The sequence below is a fragment of the Zingiber officinale genome, chromosome 6A (assembly GCF_018446385.1).
Source record: "Zingiber officinale cultivar Zhangliang chromosome 6A, Zo_v1.1, whole genome shotgun sequence".
Lineage (NCBI taxonomy): Eukaryota > Viridiplantae > Streptophyta > Magnoliopsida > Zingiberales > Zingiberaceae > Zingiber > Zingiber officinale.
Genome location: NC_055997.1, coordinates 40,103,981 through 40,118,380, shown reverse-complemented (window position 1 = coordinate 40,118,380; position 14,400 = coordinate 40,103,981). Strand labels below are relative to the sequence as shown.

Genomic DNA, 14,400 nt, shown 5'->3' with positions numbered 1-14,400 from the left:
AGTTGACACATCAAATTATGGATTTCTTGTTCAATGAAGTCCTTGGGATAATACTTCTCAACGAGAGTACAAATCATATCAATGCTGAACTATTTAAAATTATCTTTTGAATCCAAAGCAGAGTTAAGCATAAAAAGTTCTATGTCTCATAACTGAATCTATAGTTCAACTCTTTTAACTGAAAATCTATTGCGACATTAAATATATCATAATAAAAGTGATGTTCAACTGTGATGGTATCCTTTTGCTAGCATGAATAACTAGAATGCTTATAACGAGTACTTATCTCCAATATATAAACATCCAGACTTATGCAAAATGATTTGACATATGAAAGAAGAATATTAAAACCATCATTTCTCAATGTTAGAAGAAGTGCTTTAGTTGTAGAGACCAAACTTATTGCATTGATGATATCAAGAGATTTTTATTGCAAGGCATGACAAAGTAAATATATGATTGTCATAATTTTTTGCATCAAATGCAAAATAAAAATGAAATTAAAAGACTTCATCACTATTAATGAACCACCCAACTTTCCCATGCATCGAAGTAGAGGAATCACCAATAATAATTGATATAGATTGTAAGGAGTGGATCCCACGTAATAATGTGAAAGGGGATGTGAGGAGAAGAGAGAAGAAGTGAGGAGGCCTGGGTCAGATGAAGGCGCCCAGTAGGCAAATCCCGGTCAAGAATATAGACCGGCTGGGATAAAACTATCGGAGTGCACGATGTGAGTAGGCATATTCGGCAGACAAAGCTCGACCAAACATATAGTGTCGGACGAACCCAAATGGGTGAAGTGTTAGTAAAGCACACCTACGCCCAGCAGGGGAACCTCAATCAAGCATGAAACACCGACCGAAAATATACGTCCGGACAAGTATAAAAGCCCGGCTGAACTAAAACAGACAAAGGATTAACGCGTTCAGATACGCTTGGTAGAAGAAGCTCGGCCGAGCATACACATAACTCGCTCGGTAGTGTAAGCTCGGGCAATCGAGCAAGCTTACGAACCAAGGCTGTCAGAAGGGACCCGGCTTAACACGCTCGATAGAAGAAGCCCGGTCGAGCATACACATAACTCGCTCGGTATTGTAATCTCGGGCGATCGAGCAAGCATACAAACCAAGGCTGTCAGAAGGGACCTGACTTAACACGCTCGGTAGAAGAAGCTCGATCGAGCATACACATAACTCGCTCGGTAGTGTAATTTCAGGCGATCGAGCAGACATACAAACCAAGGTTGCCAGAAGGGACCCAGCTTAACATGCTCGGTAGAATAAGCCCGGTCGAGCATACACATAAATCGTTCGGTAATGTAATCTCGGGCAACTAAGCGAACATACAAATCAAGGTTGTCAGAAGGGACTCGGCTCGAAAATATTCGGTCGGACATAAGCACAATACACTCGATAATATAATCCCGGGCAGGTATATCAACACGCACCTTTATGAGGTTATTAGTATGATATCGACCTGGTAAAATCTGGCCCGGCATGAGGGCACTCATGTTCATTAAACCTCGTAAATATAGCCAGTGAGGAGTGTTACAATTAAATATGAGAGGGATATAAGAATAATATATGATCATATGACAGTTTGGTTAATTTAGCGGGAAACAGTTTCTAGAAGCTTCTGTAAGTGCGCTAGACGACAAAGAAGATACATCTGGGGTACAAAAAAGATTCCTTAAACTATTATTGCATGTACTTATGTCATCTCATAATAAACTCTAACAAATCGGGGGCCACTTCATGACTACGGAGGTTATATGAAGTGGTATAAAAAGGGAAATCCTCTCCGTTGGCCAAGTACGCGCAACATCATCACTGTAACTCTAATTCCACTACAGTTTACTGAACCTTTTCTTCTTCCTCCCACTTGGAGTAGAGGGGACTAACTTGAGCGTCAAAGGGTCTAGTCAGGGATTCCCACCCTGGTCTTAGGTCACTAACGCTTTGTTGGTTGGTTCCGTAGTGCGCAGGAGGTGACAACGTCCGTCGAAACATTGAGCTGTGGTTTTCTTTGGCACGATGTTCTGATTCGTTGGAGTCTTCCCTAGATCTACTTTGGGTTTCTCAGATCTAATTTCCACTTGCTATTCTCGTCGCTAGAAGGTATTTTTGACTGGGTTTCTTTGGTATTTGCTTGGGTTTTCCCAGACTCATGGCTATTCATCTTCCCTGGAGCCGTCACCTACCTTCTCTCCGAAGTTTCCACTCACCGTCCCCAGCTCTTCATCGCATCAAGCTTTCAGACAGGATCAAATTTGGTGCCATATGTGGGAATCTTCACTTGAATTTGAGACTACGTGATGGAGGATGCTGGAAAACTGACGATTATTACTTTAACTCAGGAAGAATTGAAGAGGCTCATTAGTGCAAGAGTGCAAAAGGCGTTACAATAACAACGACAAGCGAATACGGGAGGTACCTTGCCTGTAGCTGTAAATCCTACAATTTCGACCACGGTCATCGAAAAAACAGAGGTATGGAAGAAGAGGATCTTGCTTATATAACCCCTGCTCCTGGTTCTACTCGACACCCCCGAGCTTTTTTCCGTACACCCATGGAGCAAGGAGGACGAAGACCAGTGCTCCAAGAGTCTTTCGGTGAAGCACCGGTAAAAGAGAAACACAAGGGGAAGGTGGTGATCAGTGATAGTTCCTCTGAGAGAATTGTTACACCATTTGCTCAAAGGATTCTTGACGATCCACTGCCAAAACATTATCAAAATCTAAATATCGGAGAGTACTCTGGAACTACTAATCTGGAAGATAATCTTTCTAAATTTGAGAGTGCGGCTCTGCTACAACAGTTTTCTGATGGGGTTAAGTGTCGGATGCTCCTTACTACTCTTGGAGGAGCGGCTCAAAGATGGTTCAAAAGATTACCAGAAAATTCTATTCGGCGCTTCAAGGATTTTCATAAAGTGATTCTTCATCATTTTTCCAGTAATAGAAGGTATCATAAAACTCTTTGGAGTCTTTTCTCTATCAAACAAGGGCCTAAGGAAAGCATCAGAACCTATATTAAATGGTTTAATCAAGTAGCCATTGATGTTCCTAATGCCACCACTGAAATTTTGGTGAGTGCTTTCTTTTAAGGGCTTAATGACAATGATTTCTTCAAGGACCTAGTATGAAATCCTCCAACTAATTTTGATTTATTAATTGAGCGAGCTACTGAATTTATTAATGTTGAAGAGGCTCAAGCTGCCTGCAAGAAGGAAAATGTTGTACCTGTTCCGGTTCCAACTAACGACCAATCCACAACCCCTGTTCATCCACCTAGGGGACCTCGTGTAGCTCCTCCTCCACACCACCAACCTGAACTCAGGCCTCAAGCGGTGCAGTATGTGGGGATGCCACAAGAAATCCCAAGAAGGTGGTGTACTTATCATATGTCAGGGACTCATTACATAGAGAATTGTTTTGCTCTGAAAAACCAGAGGACGAATAATGCTCGGAATCGTTGATGATCTCCCAACCGGCAATCATAGACAAGGCAAAGTAGTCCGCTCAAGTTGGAATTGTTGGATCGTGATGTTTCGATAGAGGGGTGAATATCGATTAAAACTTTCATTCGAAAAGAGTTAAGCGCACAACGAAATAGAGAAAAGATAAAGTAAGAAATCAAGGCAAGGCTAACACAGTTTGGTTTTACTTGGTTCGGATCCTGTGTCGACTCCTACTCCAAGGCCCACACTCGTTGAGTCCTTTCGTTGGGCAATCCACTAGCAGTTCGAATATTTGATTACAGAAAGTTTAAGTACAGAAGTGCTAATGAAAAATAAAACAAAGCTTATACCGACAAAGGAGAAATTAAAAGAACAGGAGCGAGTTGTCGGAGCTTCGTTAGCGTCGCAGGAGCGCAGAGCAGCAGGGCAAGCAGTAGAAAATCTCTTTCTCAATTGTTGTTCTGAAGCTCCCCTCTGACCCTCCTTTTATATGAGGCTCGGGGCACCCCGGATCCCTTCCGGGCGCCCTGGTGAGACGTGGCAGGTCCAACCAACGAGCTCTACGTGGCGACGCGCGATCTAGATAAAAATCACCTCCCAGGCGCCCAGATCCCTTCCGGGCGCCCGGACCACCTTTCTCCAGAAACCAGCTTTCTTGCAAGACAAGGTTAGTCCGAGGTGAATAGATAGTGTATATCCTGCAAAACAGATTGTTAGCACAGTTCATAAGTTTGACATAAAAAGTATGACTTAGATTCCGTCTTTCCGAGACCGGAATCTAGTCACGATCTCAACTTAGAGATCCGAAATGGATCTAAGCCGGATCGATGCCTAATTTTCCCTTCCCGGGAACGCGTCCTCACAGTCACTCCCTTCCAGTGACTTACCTTCACTTACCTGCCAGACGTCCGGTCAACCCTTCGACCCGTCTGGACTTCTTGCCAAGCGTCTGGTCAGCTCGTCGACCCGCTTGGACTTCTCGCCAGCTATCCAGTCAGCCCGTCGACCTAGTTGGACTTCTTGCCAGACATCCGGTCAGCCCGTCGACCTGTTTGGACTTCGTCTACACACTCGGTCAGAGTGTTAGATCACAACAAACCTAACTTAATCCAATTTGTCATTCATCAAAACCAGAGTTAGACCGTTAGTGCTAACCGCACCAACAATCTCCCCCTTTTTGATGGAATGACAACCTGGTTAAGTTAGTAAAAGTATGCGAGTAAAAAGGTTAAACATTTTGTTCTAGCATGAAGTTTTAAGTTAGTTTTTAATTTTATTTTATTTTTCTAACTTAACTACCTATCCCTCCCCCTTTGGCATTCATCAAACAAGGATATAATTTAAACCTTTAAATATACAGAATACATAAAAAAAATGTAGGAAATGATGTCAGGTTAACTTGGAGGAGTTTTAAATTTCACCACATAGTAATTTTTGTAACATAACTAAGTTTTGAAAAATAACTTAGTATACTTTGAGTAATTTTTTTTTAAAAGCTAATTTTCAAGTATAAGTCTAATTTTCAAACATAAGTATCCAAGTTTCAAGAAATTGAATTTTCAAAATAAGTGTGAACTTGGAATTCTTTACAAACATGAGTTTTCAAAATCAAAATTTCAAAATTAAGTTTGAAAATCTACTTAAAAAATTTATTTATCAAGTCTAAGTTTACAAAATCCAGATTTTCAAAATGAAGTGAAATTTAATTTTCAAATCAAACTTTAAAGCTAGATCCAATTATTGAAAATTTCAGAATAAGCTTGTAGAGTTAGAATACCTTTTTAAACATAAGTTTATAAAGATAATTTTACAAAAGTAAGATTTTCAAGACCAAGTTTATTAGATTTTATAAAGATAAGTCAGATTTGTTAAATAGATTTAAAATATTTTTAAGAAAGTATTTTTCGAAAACCAATTTTAGTAAAGGAAAAATAAATATGAGACTAATTAGTCCTCCCCCTAAACCTGACATCTAAAATAGCTGTCTAACCAATTAGTTACTTACTGACTATCAGAAGATGGCAGCTTTCACTTGGTTAGTCAAGTTAAGTTCATTGTGATCAGTTAGTGGTTGACTAAGCTGAATAACTTAACTTGATTAATGTAGGTTTTGTATTTAACGCCCAGACTTATATCGATGTACTGACATAAGCATCTTAAGTCCAGGCAATTGGCCTATACATCTCACCCCTTTCTAAGTTTGTCAATCACAAGCAAGGTAATCTTAGGGTGTTGGTGAGATGCTCAAATACTAGTCCTGGGGGAACATGATTTCTAAGGGGATTTTTCTAGTCTAAGGCTAAAGTTGTTTTGAAATTCTAATAGTTGGAAGGTTTAAAAACAAATGACAACAAATTTAACCTAGAATTTAAAATAGATTAGAATTTTGAAAATCCTAGTCTATTAAATTAGAGTATGACCAATCAGATCTGAAAATGAAGATTAATAGAATATGTACTATAAAAAGTTGTAATAGTGTCATAACAACGCTGCGTAATAATCACGACTACTAAGACGATGACGGGGGTGGTCCTGAACCCATCGACCGAAGCAGTGCCAATATCTCAGTGTGACGAGCCCGGTCATCCTCTCGTAGGTTTCGTCGTAGGTCAGAGATCTCCTGCCGCACATCTCGCCGTAAATCAGAGACCTCCTGTCGCACCTCTCGTCGGAGATCGGAGACCTCTCGTCGTATATCTCGGTGGAACTCAGAGGACTCGTGCTGGAGACTCGACATGGCTCTCTCTAGCCCGGATACTCGATCGGCTAGAGTGCGAGGAGTGGGACGTGGGGCTCGAGCTGGTGCTGGGGCAGGAGCGGCCTTGTCAGGGAAGAGTGCGAGAAAGAACTCATCGGCCTCCTCCTGCTGTGTGTCTGGGTCCGGCTGGTGCTATGCCTCCCTCTGCCAGGTCATGATACCCTCATCATCTATATGAATACTAGCTAGGAAAAGTTCCTAGCTCCTATAATGTCAAACTTGGTCATATAGCGGATGTCACCTCTGGTGACATCAATGCCCAAAGAGGACATATCTGCTGTCAGAATGTGACAGTAGGGCATATGAACTTGCCCACTCGTCACATATCCGACCGAGTAAATGATGGTGGAAAAGATATGCAGGCTAATGTCAATATCTAGCCTATGACAAGAGCATAGAGGAGAAAGGAATGGAATGGGCACATTATCGCGATGTCGCGAGTGCTCAGTGGTAGAATGCAAAAGACTAAGACCCTATAAAGGACGTAGTTCTGGACTCAAAGGGTAACTGACCTAAACTGGGTCACTGTGGGTACTCGCTCGCCCCCGAAAAAATACGAATAAATCGTATCAAGAGTGATATACGAGTAGGGATCTCCAAAGGGTAGCTCCCTAGGAGGATATCACTGAAAGGGACAGGTAGACTCTCGTAACTCCAAAAACTCTCGGATGGCAGTGGGGGACAACGTGATATCAGTCCCAGCTGCCCTAGTAGTATAGGTAAAGTCGTCTACTTTTACTAGGTTGTTATAAAATTCTGCACACAAACTTATGTTTACTGAGCTAGTACATTCAACAAGGTTCTGAAGGTTGTAGTGGTTGATGGCCTCTATAGCTGGAATGCAAGAGCATAAAAAGAACGCTTTATCTATACATTTGGTCCTAATGGCTATGTAGATGGTTGACTCAAACTTAATCCTAAGCTCATCTGTGGGAAACCTAGGATCAACACTGGGAGTAGAGGGCCAACACCAGATTTAGAACGTTTACTAAATTATATAATAAAATAATACTAATTAAAGAAAATAAACAGGCAATAATAAACTTTAAATAGAAGACAAGAGTTTTACCGAGGAGCCATTGCTAAAATAATTTTAGAACTGACGACCTCGGTTGATTCGCGACCGTGTATTAACCGTAGAATGAGAAAAAATTTTAATTTTGAATGCTTTCACAATAAAGCTTGGAGAAAGCTTGAACGAAAGCTTGGAGGTGCAAAGGAAGGGGGCGCCCTGTCCCCCTATATATAGGGGAGTCCGGGCGCCCGCCCGGACCTGTTCCGGGCCCTCGGGGTCAAGTGGGGCGGGAATCCTACAATGAGAGTTTTAATTTAGTTTTAATTTAATTTAATTTAAACTTACTTAGTCATTTCACCCGATCTATATTTTCAATGAGGGAATCCTATAATTTTGTGAGATAAATTTTGATTCAGTTTTGGAGTTTGTTTTTAACTTGTGTTAGATTCAGGTTTAGCTTTGGGTTCAACAAATAGGCGTTCTCTGGATAAACTTCTGGGCTATGGTGAGTCACTCAGACATCATTAAAGTAACCATGCCTTCGAGGTTTTCCAAATAGTCCTATCCACTGGACTTAGTACAAAACCTTGGTCTAACTGGTTAGGATTCATTAAGGGTAGCTTCGGTCAGTTCCACTTAGCCAGATGCACCAGGTCGAAGCCATATCTTCCTAGACATGCATAGACTAAGTTTTCCTAACGTACTATCATCCAAAACTTCACCAGTACTATTTTTCAAGTTAAACTTGAACCATTTTTAACTAGTCCTAATTACCCTGTCGGGTAGGTTGGTTGGGGTTACCCTGCCGGGTAAGTTAGTTTTGGAGGTGCCAGCTATTCTGGAGCCTCCCCCTGAATTAATGGCCATTAATTGTTTGTTCTTTGGTTTATGTTTATTTCTTTTATAATTATAATTAACTAGGTGATAGTCTAATTTTTGGTGAGTTTTAGATTTTGAATTGTTTGATTTAGGTTTGTATTTTGGTTTATTTGAATTTATGTAATATATTTTTTCTTTAGGTATGTAAAATTGGTTAAGTCCTACTTGCGTGGTCAGACACGCTTTCGGAACCCAAGCTTTACATGTTGGTTTGTGTTGGGTTATTAATGATTTAAAAGTTTTAGTTAAACTTGATTTGTAACCAAGTCCAGTTTTGTTGTAACTTGCTTTTTTGATTGTTTAAAATTAAATCTAAGTTCTTGATTTGTAACCGAGTAGGTTAGTTTTGGAGGTGCCAGCTATTCTGGAGCCTTCCCCTGAATTAATTACCATTTAATTTAACTTTGTTCTCGGTTTATGTTTATTTCTTTTATAATTAAATTTCACTTGATGATAGTTTACATTTTGTTGAGTTTTAATATGTTTAGATTTTAACCCTTTTGGTTCAGGTTTGTATTCTGATTTATTTGATTTATTTGACTTTATATAATATATTTTATCTTTAGGGATGTAGTATTGATTAAGTTCTACTTGCGTAACACGCTTTCGGAACCCAAGCTTGTTTTGTTGGTTTGTGTTGGGTTATTAATGATTTAAAAGTTTTAGTTGAACTTGATTTGTAACCAAGTCCAGTTTTATTGTAACTTGCTTTTTGATTGTTTAAAATTAAATCTAAGTTCTTTGACCTCGTTGTGAATTTTTCTAATATTTCTTTTAAATTATTAATTTCTAATTTTAGTGATAGATTCTCCTCCTCAAGTGTTAGATCTTGAGTTGGACTTGAGTTTTTTATTTGTTCCTTGAGGTCTTGATTTTCCTCGAGGAGTGACTTATTTTCATTTTCTATTTTTACTAATTTATTATTTAAGCAGGAAATAATTTTAAAAAACTTTCTGTTTAGATTTCGGTATACCTCTTCGGAACCTTCGGAAACGAGTACGGACTCGTGGCTTGATTCGGGTTCAGACCCGTCTTCCGATTCATCCTCCGATTCTTCTTCACGGGCCATCAGCGCGAGGTAACTCTGGTTCTTTTGTTCTTCGGCTTCCGATTCGTCTGATGAAGTGTTGTCCCACGTCGCTTTGAGCGCTTTCTTTTTGATCAACTTTGGTTTGTCGTTCTTCAGTTTCGGGCACTCATTCTTGTAGTGGCCCTTTTTGTTGCATCCGAAGCACGTTACGCTCCTTGGTTCAGGGGAGTTGATTTTCTGAAGGTCTTTCTTGCTGAAGCCTCTCTTTCTCCTGGTGAACATTTTCCTTACCAAGTTCACCAGGTGCTCTTCATCTTCAGAGTCCTGGTCAGAATCTGCTTCAGGCTCAGGCTTGTTCTTCTTTTCTTTGGAGGGACCTGCAAACAAAGCAATTCCTTTCTCGGCATCGACGTTAGTTTGTTCGTGTAGTTCTAATTCACAAAACAACTCGTCTAATTTAAGTTTCGATAAATTCTTAGAAATTTTATAGGCATCTACGATAGATGCCCACAAAATATTACGTGGGAATACGTTTAATGCATACCTTATCAAATCCCGGTTCTCCATTTGGTGGCCGATGGCGTGGAGCCCATTGAGGATGCCCTTGATCCTCGCGTGAAGTTGACTTGTAGTTTCTCCTTCCTGCATTTTAATATTAAATATTTTATTTAATAATAAGTCTCGTTTTGTTACCTTAGCGTCGCTCGTTCCTTCGTGCAACTCGATCAGTTTATCCCACAGTTCTTTGGCATTCTTATGTAGTCCGACCCGGTTTAGTTCTTCTCTGGTCAATCCACACTGTAGGGTGTTGATTGCTTTGTTTTCTGTTGACGCCTTCTTCTTTAGGTCTGACGTCCAATCTTTTGGATCTAGTAGATTTCCGGAACTGTCTACTGGTATTTTATAGGGTCTGGTGATGCTCATCCACTGGTCGAAGTCCGTTTTGAGATAGACTTCCATTCTCTTCTTCCAATACGGGAAGTCATCCCCATTGAAGAGGGGAGGACGCACTGTGCTGAATCCTTCAAGCTGTGACATTTTAGTCCTGTACACAAGTAAACAAAATAGACAAAAAGTCCCAAGACTCGGTCTTGGATTAGTAGTGCGGGAAGAATTAAAACTAGTAGAAAGATCTAGTTTGGTGTTGCACCAATTTAGATTTAATTGCCAAAAAAAACGTTCCACAAGGGCAATGATATTAATCGTAAAAATGAAAGCCGAAAAAAAAACTAAAAAAATATTTTACCCCCTTTTCTGATTGGTGGTTGCACCAAATCAGAGTGGTATCTGCTCTGATACCACTTGTTGGATCGTGATGTTTCGATAGAGGGGGGATGAATATCGATTAAAACTTTCATTCGAAAAGAGTTAAGCGCACAGCAGAAATAGACAAAAGATAAAGTAAGAAATCAAGGCAAGGCTAACACAGTTCGATTTTACTTGGTTCGGAGCCTGTGTCGACTCCTACTCCAAGGCCCGCACTCGTTGAGTGTTTTTGTTGGGCAATCCACTAGCAGTTCGAATATTTGATTACAAAAAGTTTAAGTACAGAAGTGCTAATGAAAAATAAAACAAAGCTTATACCGACAAAGGAGGAATTAAAAGAACAGGAGCGAGTTGTCGGAGCTTCATTAGCGTCGCAGGAGTGTAGAGCAGCAGGGCAAGCAGTAGAAGATCTCTTTCTCAATTATTGTTCTGAAGCTCCCCTCTGACCCTCCTTTTATATGAGGCTCGGGGCGCCCCGGATCCCTTCTGGGCGCCCTGGTGAGACGTGGCAGGTCCAATCAACGAGCTTCACATGGCGATGCGCGATCTGGATAAAAATCACCTCCCGGGCCCTCGGATCCCTTCCGGGCGCCCGGACCTCCGGGCGCTCGGACCACCTTTCTCCAGAAACTAGCTTTCCTGCAAGACAAGGTTAGTCCGAAGTGAATAGATAGTGTATATCCTGCAAAACAGAGTGTTAGCACAGTTCATAAGTTTGACATAAAAAGTATGACTTATATTCCGTCTTTCCGAGACCGGAATCTAGTCACGATCTTGACTTAGAGATCCGAAATGGATCTAAGCCGGATCGATGCCTAATGTTCCCTTCCCGGGAATGCATCCTCACAGTCACTCCCTTCCAGTGACTTACCTTCACATACCTGCCAGACGTCCGGTCAGCCCTTCGACCCATCTGGACTTCTTGCCAAGCGTCTGGTCAGCCCGTCGACCCGCTTGGACTTCTCGCCAACTATCTGGTCAGCCCGTCGACCTAGCTGGACTTCTTGCCAGACATCCGGTCAGCCCGTCGACCTGTCTGGACTTCGTCTGCACACTCGGTCAGAGTGTTAGATCACAACAAACCTAACTTAATCTGATTTGTCATTCATCAAAACCCGAGTTAGACCGTTAGTGCTAACTGCACCAATAGGAATATCGGGCGACTGAACCACAGTTAGGAGTATTACAATTACCAGGCGAGCCACCTTGACCGCTCGAACAAACACAACCCGAGATAACAACTGCCCGGCAACAGGAGAATCACAACAATGCCGCCCGAGGTAATATCAATATGATAACGGGCAGACCTTCTGATGGTGATTCAAATCGGGCGAGAAAATCGCATGGCCGATGATTACAGATCCATGCAGTAGGATGTAGCAAAGAGAGAGTAGTAGGACCGGAGATTAGTTTCGGTCCCAAAGATCTGGAAGGGGTAGTGATGTGCATAAATGTTATGATTGTTTATGTATGTTTTAACGCACATTCACTTACTTTATACGTATATATTTTTTGCATGATCGCCTCTTTTATCATGTACTCATTATATATACTCTTTTGTTTGGATATCTGCTCCTTGTTTGGTTTTGTGATGATAGGGACAACTTTCGAAGAAAAAATAGCGATTGTCGACGCACCGAAACGAGCCAGAGAACACGATCGTGTAACCTCGCACGACCGTGTGGCCAAACAGGAGAGGAGAAGTACACGACCGTGCAACTCTTACACGACCGTGCGACCAACCCAGAGGCAGATCAGAGCATGGTCGTGCATACTTGCACGGTCGTGCCCCCTACGACCAAAGCCAAACAAGGAATGACCGTGTAACCCTGCATGGCCGTGCCCCAGGAACCGAGCCCGAAGCTCACATGGTCATGCCAATTGGCACGACCGTACAGTGCGGCCAGAGATAATAAAGGGCACGACTGTGCCATTCTTACACAGTCGTGCCGCCGCAACCACGCCCTAGCCTATAAAAGGATTTTAACCCTTTTCTTCAAGGGGGGAGAGCCGGGAAGTGAGCCGTCAGAGAGAGAATCGACTTGGTGCTATTCTATGCCATCCAAGACCTCCGTCCAGCGATCCTTCATCACCACATCAACTCCAAAAGCAAAGGATTGGATCCGAAGATCACTCGTCGTCATTGGATAAGCATCTTTTCTCTTCCTCTGTTCTTGTTTGAGAATTGTATGCTTAACATTATGTCTTCGGATTTTTCTCCGCTGTCTATGGAGTAGATTCCTTGTTCTAGGATAAAGGAGTAGTTGTGGATTGGTTTGATGTAAGACTCATACTTTTGCCTCTATTTCATTGGATGATTTCGCTTGCTTTGTTTCGACTACTCCATCTCTATATCGTGTTACTTGATTGTATAGGAATTGTCTATCTCATAGAGAGAATATCCTAGATCGTACACCCGAGGGGCCCTAGTGACAGGGGTAACCCGTTCACGGACATCTAGGGTACTTCCTTGAAAGGAGAGATAACTCCTCCATAAAGAAGTAAGAGACCAAACTAAGCTCCTTATCTGTATCCTTAGTGACACCAATTAGAGTAGTGCTCTTGTGATCTACCGTGGTGCCCTAGTAAGAGGGGTTAACCATAACAGGATTTCATAGAGATCTTCTTTATTTGGTACCTAAGAATAGATACTTCAGCTTTCGACGAATGCATGTTGATAGACAATGAGTAAAGGATAGAATGTGATACATCAATACCACTACAATGAAACCGAACTCCTAGGACTCTTCATAAACCAAGTCTATTACTTCTTCTTTGCTAGTTCTCGTTTCCATTTCCAAACCCCTTTTCTTTAGATAACTTACAACCATCAGTAGTTTAGCTAATCCTAAGTGAGCCATCGCTAGTGCTTATAACCAGTCCTCGTGGGATCGATAATCTTTATTACTGACGACGAATCTGTGCACTTTCGGAATCGTAACAAGTTTTTGGCGTCGTTGCCGGGGACTGCGTCTATAACATTAGTGATAATCATATTAGATTATACTAGACTTTGTTTTTTTCCTTTATCTTTTCTTTTTCTAATATTTTGCACTTAGAGATAAATAGTTTTATTTTTGTTTCTCTTTATTTTCTGTGTTCTTATTAAAAAGCCTAAAAAAAATATAATATTATTTCACTCTCTTCTTTACTATATTTCATATTTTGTTTTTACATGCGAAGAGTTAATATTTCAAGGCAACTTCTACTATTCAATCCAGAGATCGATAGGACTTTCTTGAGAAGAAGAAACCTTCAAAAAGCATTTCAAGTAGTACAAGAATTTTTAGAGATGGCTGATAAACTGTTGAAGGATTACGCAACACCTTATCCACGAGGGGTTCGGTCTAGCATCACTCGATCGCCAATTGAAGCCAACAATTTTGAAATCAAGCCTGCAGTAATTCTCATGGTTCAGCATAATCAATTTTGAGGAGGACCGCACGATGATCCAAACCACCACCACTTAGAGCTTTTCTACGAGATTTGTGGTACCATGAAAGTGAATGGGGTCCCTCCAGAATTAGTAAGATTGCTTTTTTTTCCTTTTCAGATTTCCCTGAAAGACAGAGCCAAGCAGTGGCTAAATTCCCTTCCAACAAACAACATATCATCTTGGGAGCAGTGTGAGCAGAAATTTCTGGACAAGTTCTACCCACCGAGCAAAACTGCCCATATGAGGAACTTGATTGCAAGCTTCAAACAGATAGACTCAGAATTATTATTTGAAGCTTGGGACAAATTCAAAAGTATGCTGAGACAGTGCCCCCATCATGGCCTTAAGAAATGGTTGGTTCTACACACCTTCTACATGGAATCAACTATTACACGAAGTTATCCCTCGACTCTACAGTAGGAGGAGCACTAATGAACAAGCAGAGCCTTGATGAAGCTGAAGAGATCATAAAGAATGTGGCACAGAACCACCATCAGTGGGCAACTGAAATATCTAGTGGTTCTTTCTTAGGGAATCCAATAAAGGTATCA

At 41.2% G+C, this 14,400-nt stretch overlaps 1 pseudogene; it reads right to left on the bottom strand.

Annotated features, from left to right (window-relative positions):
- Positions 1-14,121: 14,121 nt before the first annotated feature.
- LOC121998920 lies at positions 14,122-14,193 on the bottom strand (annotated as a pseudogene).
- Positions 14,194-14,400: the final 207 nt, after the last annotated feature.